Source organism: Cibotium barometz, chromosome 7 (assembly GCF_041138505.1).
Source record: "Cibotium barometz isolate CiBa-2024 chromosome 7, ASM4113850v1, whole genome shotgun sequence".
In the NCBI taxonomy this organism is placed as follows: domain Eukaryota; kingdom Viridiplantae; phylum Streptophyta; class Polypodiopsida; order Cyatheales; family Cibotiaceae; genus Cibotium; species Cibotium barometz.
In genome coordinates, this window is record NC_141052.1 from 17,601,163 (window position 1) to 17,608,435 (window position 7,273).

Below are 7,273 nucleotides of genomic sequence, written 5' to 3' on the forward strand. Positions count from 1 at the left end.
ATGACTCATCATGGCACTTAACCCCATGCATCTGGATTTGCATTTGATGGCCTCACATGCATGGTTTCACACCATAGACGTGCCATGGCACGACAACGCAGAAAAGACAACATGCAGAAAATACAGCATGCAGAAAATACAGAAGATACGGAGAGAGCAGAGCAAGAAAAAAAAAACTGCAAGGCTTACCTGGATGGAGATCACTCTACAAATCGAGGCGGTGTGCTGGAAATCGGTCCGGCAGCCCCCAAGCAACACGGCCAATTTATCATTGCAGAATGGCGGGAAGGAATGCAGCATGGTCCACCAACTAGAGGGCGATTGACTGGAGATAGGTGCGCCCAAGTTTGGGCAGCCAAGCTCGGTTGCCCACGCAGAGGCGAAACAGGGGCAGGAGGTGGAGGCCATGGTGCAGACGAATTAGGTGGGCGCGAGGCGGTGTGTAAGGCAGACAGGCATGGTGGGGTATTTGATTGGCTCGGGCGCGAACGGTGTGTAAAGGCCCTCAAATCAAATCGTTGGACCAAGGCTGGAGCAGGCGGTGCCGGCGGAGGAGGCGGTGCTGCCCTCTCTTTCGTGTAGACTTGTGTTCAGTAATATTAGCACATGCCACAAGTTGGCGTACTGCATGATAAAACAGCTGGGCGGTGCCGCTCATCGCCATCACAAGATGGGGTTGAGCTCTTGCACTCTGAGTCGACGGAGTAGGCCAGACATATCTTTGGTGCCAGTTTCTCTGAAGCTGCAATCTCACCCACATTCACTTTGTCTTGGAAGCAAGGGTGTAAGGGCACCTGTGACGAGAGGCTCAGAGGAGGGTTGAGCACCCTCTCTCTCTCTCTCTCTCTCTCTCCCCCCCCTCTCTCTCTCTCTCTGCCCCAATGAGTGACAAGAGCAGCTCCAATGTCCGCACCAGAGTTGGCAAATACGAGCTCGGCCGCATCCTCGGCGAAGGGAACTTCGCCAAGGTCAAACATGCCAAGGACATGCACAGCGGACAGCATGTGGCTATCAAGATCCTGGACAAGGATAAAATCTTCAAGAACAAGATGGGAGAGCAGGTCAGTAACTCCTCTCCCTTCCTTCTCAGGCTCCCTGACAGCATCCGCGCAGATTGTGGCCATTATTTGGACTTCCTTCGGGTGGGAGACCAAAAACCACCTTCTGGTGGCCTCTCAAGTTGCCTCTACAGAAGGATCTACTCATGATTGATGTTGCTCTTTCCCCATTTCTAACATTTATATGTGCCGTCCGTCTCTTGCAGATCAAACGGGAAATCTCCACCATGAAGCTGGTGAAGCACTCCAATGTTGTCCAACTGTTTGAGGTGCTTTGCATTCTCTTTTTTCTCATGCATACATACACAGCACAAAATGCCTAAAAATTTTAAGGAGATCATTCCTTCAGGTCATGGCAAGCAAAACCAAGATTTTCTTCGTTATGGAGTACGTGACCGGAGGGGAGCTTTTCAACAAAATTGTATGTAATCAAGGTTAATCATGCTATTTTTCCCATGTTTAGGTCTACCATTATGTTTAATTAGCAATCCGACCATCAAGGGGCTCTAAGACATGGATATTATCATTGAGCAGAACCGTCAAGGCAAGTTGAGGGAGGATGATGCAAGGAAGTATTTCCAACAACTCATTAATGCAGTGGATTACTGCCACAGCAGGGGAGTTTATCACAGAGATCTCAAGGTTGGACACAAGATATCTTTATCTTCACTTTCTTACGCAGGATTTTATATCAATAGCTTGATTCTAATTTTTATTTGCATCCCCCACCTTCTTCATGTTATTAAGACAAGAATTGTTCCTTTGTGCAGCCGGAAAATCTACTGCTTGATTCAAGTGGGAATCTGAAAATCTCAGATTTCGGTCTCAGTGCCTTGCCACAGCAATGCAGGGTGTGAATTGAGCACATCTCATAAAAAAATAGAAAACTAAAACTGTAAGGTTAGAATAACAATTTGTAAAAATTGGTGTGGCATGCAAGATGTTGCTGATTAGATCTATTGAGTTATTGCTCAGGAGGATGGACTGCTTCATACTACCTGCGGCACACCTAATTATGTAGCACCAGAGGTGTGTCATGACTTAGGGCTCAGTTGGACACTTTCCCGGCTTGAGTTTTGTAGTTGATAAGTATTCTTTGATGCCTTTTGTATTGAAATTTATCAATTTATTTTATGAATTTTGTTGGGATGTGTGCAGGTTATAGTCGACAGAGGTTATGATGGTGCAAAAGCAGACTTATGGTCATGTGTAGTGATTCTATTTGTACTTATGGCTGGATATGCCTTTTGACGATAAAAATCTCATAAACCTGTACAAGAAGGTATTGTTGTCAGGTCCCTGCATCTAACTTTGTCCACAGACTTACATACAGCATGGAAGCTCAACTTTGTTTTTGTTATGTCTCTCTGATTCATGACAGATATATAAGGGAGAATTTTCATGTCCTTCGTGGTTCTCTTCTGGAGCAAAGAGGCTGATCTGGAGGATACTAACACCGAACCCTAAGCATGTAATGTTTCAACAATATCACACACTCAATGTCTCGTTTTGCACCAAAAGGGCTCTATCTAGATTTCTTTTTCAATTAGGCATCCTTTCACAGTAAAAAGCAACAAATGAGGTGTGGTGCATGTGATTGCAGCGGATTACGATACCTCAAATACTTCAAGATCCGTGGTTTAAGAAAGGTTACAAACCAGAGAAGCATGCAGTATTCCAAAACATCAATTTAGATGATGTGGATGCTGTTTTCAGTGAGTCAAAAGTGAGTGCTACCGTACTTATCCATGGTTTATTGGCTTTTTTGGGCCAAACTTCAGGAGTCTGGGCTCCTTAAAAATGAGTGCGGTTTCGTAGTGGTTTTTTTGGGTGCTTCATAGTAGCATTTGCGTTGGGCTGATGTTATTTTTGTTTGTTACTTAGGAATGCCTTGTTACAGAACAGAAAGAGCCCAAGAATTCAAAGCCAACATTGCTGAATGCATTTGAGCTCATCTCTTTGAACAAAGGACTCAATCTGTCAGGATTGTTTGAGAAGAAACAGGTTACTCACAAGTCCTCTTTTGTGATAGTAGCTGCTTCCAACCTAAGACTTCTCCTTACCTTTATTTTTCTTCTACATTTAAATGTACAGGAGCCGAAGCAAGAAAGTCGCTTTACATCTAAGCATCCAGCTCCTGAGATTATATCGAAGATGGAGGAAACTGCAAAGCCTCTTGGATTTAATGTCCACAAGCACGATTATAAGGTTAGGATTTTTTGTTGAAGCTAAGGAGGAGGAGGTGAGGGCTACCTCGTTCATCGTGTTAAATGGGTTGCTTGCTTTGCAGATGAAATTGCAAGGAGCAGAGACTGGGAGAAAAGGATACCTGTCCATTGCAACTGAGGTGTTTACTTCTTTTCAAGTGGTCACCATGTAGTTGATTAAATGCTCTCTTAAGAATATTGGGCATATCCTAAGAAATCAACGATTGCACAGGTCTTTGAAGTGGCGCCCTCGCTTTTTATGGTCGAAGTGCGCAAAGCTGATGGTGATACCTTGCAATACCATAAGGTGAACTGAGCTGTCGTTAACACCTTTTGTGCTGTAAGTTGGTTTTCAGTTTTTTATAGTGCTCTTTGAAGGTGAGATTCTGACAGCCTGCTGTGCATGATGCAGTTCTATGAGAATTTCTCAACAGGGCTGAAAGACATAGTGTGGAAGACTGAGGTGGATATGGCTGGATGAACTCTCAGGTGGATTGGACTCATGAAGTCTTGCTGGTGGATTGGTGTGGTACTCAAAGGGGGTACCGTGTAATATATTGGAGCATTTTTGAGAGCATGTGCCACTATTGCTTTGCTCAATTCTGCCAATCCAAAGCATTGACTAATTGAAGTTGGATTTCTTTGTACATAAAATAAGTTATGCCCCCATTGTCTATAAGGAAAGAGGCTGAACTGAGGGGTGCTCCTTTTTTCCTAAGTTGGGAGGGGCGTTATACCCTGGAGGAATGTAAATTGTGGCTTAAAATATCAGTTGGGCCTCTTGAGAGGCAGGGGCATCTGCACCACCTTATGTAATCTGTCTTCCAGGTAGAGCCATTACTTGAATTAGTTTGCTCTGTCAGCTTGTAATCCTTGTAAGCAATAAAACCAACATCTGAGGGTTGTTGACGTTTCAATATTAGAGTGCTTGCATTGTGCTCAATTCTTCATGGAAGGATTTGTAAGTTTGGAAATTGGAGAAGCAGAGGCTTAATCAAAGCAGAATTTGATTTATGATTCTTCAAATGTCTCTGTTGAGTTTTCCTGTGACTATTAAGGGAGGTACTGGACTCCTGAGAGATCTTTAATGTCCATCAGAGGAGGGTATAATATGGCTTATAGCATTGGTACAAAATGTAGACCATGATAGATCGGTTTTATTTGCTTTTGTGGGAGTTTAGCTCTTGGATGAGAGCTCTCGATGTTTTGCTAAGAGAAACTAAAAACTAGAGATGAAAGAAATCTCAATTGAAGGCCATGATTTGTTTGCATGTGTACGAATAAAAGGGTAAGATTTTGTTTGCTTTTGTGGGAGTTTAGCTCTTGGATGAGAGCTTCAAGTCTATTCCTATCATAACTTGGGCTAACTATGCTCCTTTGGCTTTAGTGGAGATGGTGGTCTCCTTAGCTATCCATATGTGCATGAAAGCTTGAGAAAGAGAGAGAGAGAGAGAGAGAGAGAGAGAATGCAGGTAATGATTCCAATATAGTAAGTTGTGTTACTAGTTAGGAAGGGCTTTAAACAAGGGCTTGGGTTATTCACAATAGTTCTCGCTTAGAACTAAATAAGGAAAGAATCCTACTTTGTACATGCTTATTTACTTGCTCACTTTGAGCTGGAGTTGTTGTATGAAAAATTTATATTATGATTATAAGAGGAGATTTTTTTAAACATTATACGATAAAACTTGTGTGAACATTCTAAGATACATAACTCTCTCCATGCGTGGGAAAGCCATTGAATGATACCACATATTAGTCATGTGCTCAAAGAAACTTTGTGTAAGATGATGCTCACTTAGAATGGGGGTTAAGAAAAGGTGTCACAATTTCAGCATGTTGTACAAGGTAGCCTTAGGCAGGCTTAATTTTTGACAGGCACCCTTGCCCTTCAACATTGATGGGCTTGGCAATGTATTTTAGTGTAAATTTTGATGGGCATTTTAAAATTTTGCAAGTATTTTATAGCAAAAAAAAAAAAACGAGCGTGATGCTCATTAAAGAGCAACTATGGATGGAGGAGTTTTCTTATATGCCATCTTTTTCATTTTAGTTTTGATTGTTATTGCACTCATTCTTCCCCTTCTTTCCCTTTACATCTTCGCTTGCTTTCTAAGTCCAAAAAAGTTTAACGATCTTTACATCTTTAGATGTCGAGTCAATTCGTTCTCTTAATGTCGAGTCAATTCATGCTTTTTGCTATTTTTTTATTAAAAAAAAGAGAGTTGGTCGATAAGATTTCATGCTACTATGGTAAATTCAAAGGCCTACCCTAACCTTCAATTTGAAGGGCTACTACTCTAACCTTGAATTTGAAGGCCTACCCTAACCTTAAATTTGAAGGCCATAAAGTAGGTTGGCCTTAAAAAAAGTGTAAAATATAGAGAAATTTGGTCTATTGTGGCCTTCTTTTGCAGCCCTATTTTCTAAGAAGCCTTCTAGATAACCTTCAATTTGAAGGCCTACCCTCACCTTCGATTTGAAGGCCATAACCTTCAAACAATAGTAAAAAATGTAAAGAAATTTTCAAAATAGTGGCATGTTGTGGCTGCCTTTTGTAGCCCTATTTTCTAAGAGGCCTTCTAGAGCTAGAAGGCCTCTAATTTGAGCACTGCAGCAGTAGCAACAGCAGAGCAATGTCAGAAATAAACCTTTTTTTTCACTTTTTTTTTTCTGACTAGTGAAAAAAAGGACGACCTTCATTGAAAAAATGAATGGATTATCTGGTTTTATAACTAAAACATCAAAAATTTGAATCTTTAAATTCAAGGCTAGACAAAATTACAAATGATTTTTGTGAATTGGAGCCACGAAAATTACACGAAAGGAAGTTTTTTTTCACGGGTGGAGTGAGGGGGGCCACTAGCCACTACTACTACACCTCCCCCTCACTAGCCACTACTACTACTACACCTAGGAGAGTCAATTGGCAGCAGAGAAAGTTGGCATGATTGGGAGGGTCTATAGGAATGGACCCCAAGCTTGCAAGGTGGGGGTATCCACATGGAACGCTTTTGTCGTTTGGAATATTCTTTTGCGTAGACAGCACGCACACGCCTTGTCTTTTCTACACACACACACACACACGTCCTATGCCTTCATTGAAGCTGCTGCCCATGTGATGACTCTTCTACAACTCACGACATGGCGGCAATGCTTTCACTCTTTACCGCCACGTATCACCCCCTTTCCCATCTACCACCCTCAAAGCCTCAATGTATCACCTCAATGTATCTACTCTCTCACATCCTAGAGCCCTCCAAGCCTCAATGTATCTACTCTCTCACATCCTAGACCCCTTCCTAGAATCAAGCCCTTTTGCCTCCTCTACATATATTGCCACCATATCCACACGTGTGATGATGCAACTTACACACCTTACCACTTACATTATTGTTCAACCATCTACAACTCCCCCCCCCCCATAAAGAGGTCGATCGCACATGCAACTTTCAAGTGCACTCCTCCTCACTTTTCGCGCCGTTTGTTGTATGTTTTACATGGGTAAAATGTTAGTTTGCTTGTTGGAAAATGAACCTAAAGTGACAAAGCATACACCAAATCTTGCAGAAAATTTAGAACAATCTGATTTGGCAAGGCTACTCCTCAAACTTCAACCTTGAGTGCACCATCACTCGATAAAAACCCCTTTTTTTTTCAACCAATCAAAATAAGGACAACTCAATTCAATTAGTTTTCTTCACTACCAAAATTATTATATATAAATATTGGTTCAATAACTAAATTGTATGAAAATCCATTCCTTAAAGTAAGGACTACAAAAATTTACAGATAATTTTCTTTGATGTGAGCCAATAAAAGTACTCTATAATCCTATCTTTTTTAATAGCATTGGATGCACCGGTTTTGATGGTATGTGGGCTAAATTTAGGTTTGTTGAATATGAAGATGCCACTTATTAAAAGAAATGCTAATGATAGGCATTGACCTTACCTTTATTATAACTTTCATATTTTACGTGTTTCCTTTTCAAATGACACAGTGTGT

The 7,273-nt window shown here is 41.5% G+C and overlaps 1 pseudogene across 1 annotated transcript; it reads left to right on the forward strand.

Annotated features, from left to right (window-relative positions):
* Window positions 1-650: 650 nt before the first annotated feature.
* Window positions 651-3,896, forward strand: LOC147636761 (CBL-interacting serine/threonine-protein kinase 9-like; annotated as a pseudogene). The gene is made up of 14 exons (XR_015266202.1): window positions 651-1,061; window positions 1,265-1,327; window positions 1,408-1,479; window positions 1,593-1,700; window positions 1,829-1,909; window positions 2,034-2,087; window positions 2,217-2,340; window positions 2,440-2,529; window positions 2,662-2,784; window positions 2,943-3,062; window positions 3,153-3,266; window positions 3,349-3,405; window positions 3,498-3,572; window positions 3,678-3,896. The product of XR_015266202.1 is annotated as a CBL-interacting serine/threonine-protein kinase 9-like (transcript).
* The last annotated feature ends 3,377 nt before the right edge of the window (window positions 3,897-7,273 follow it).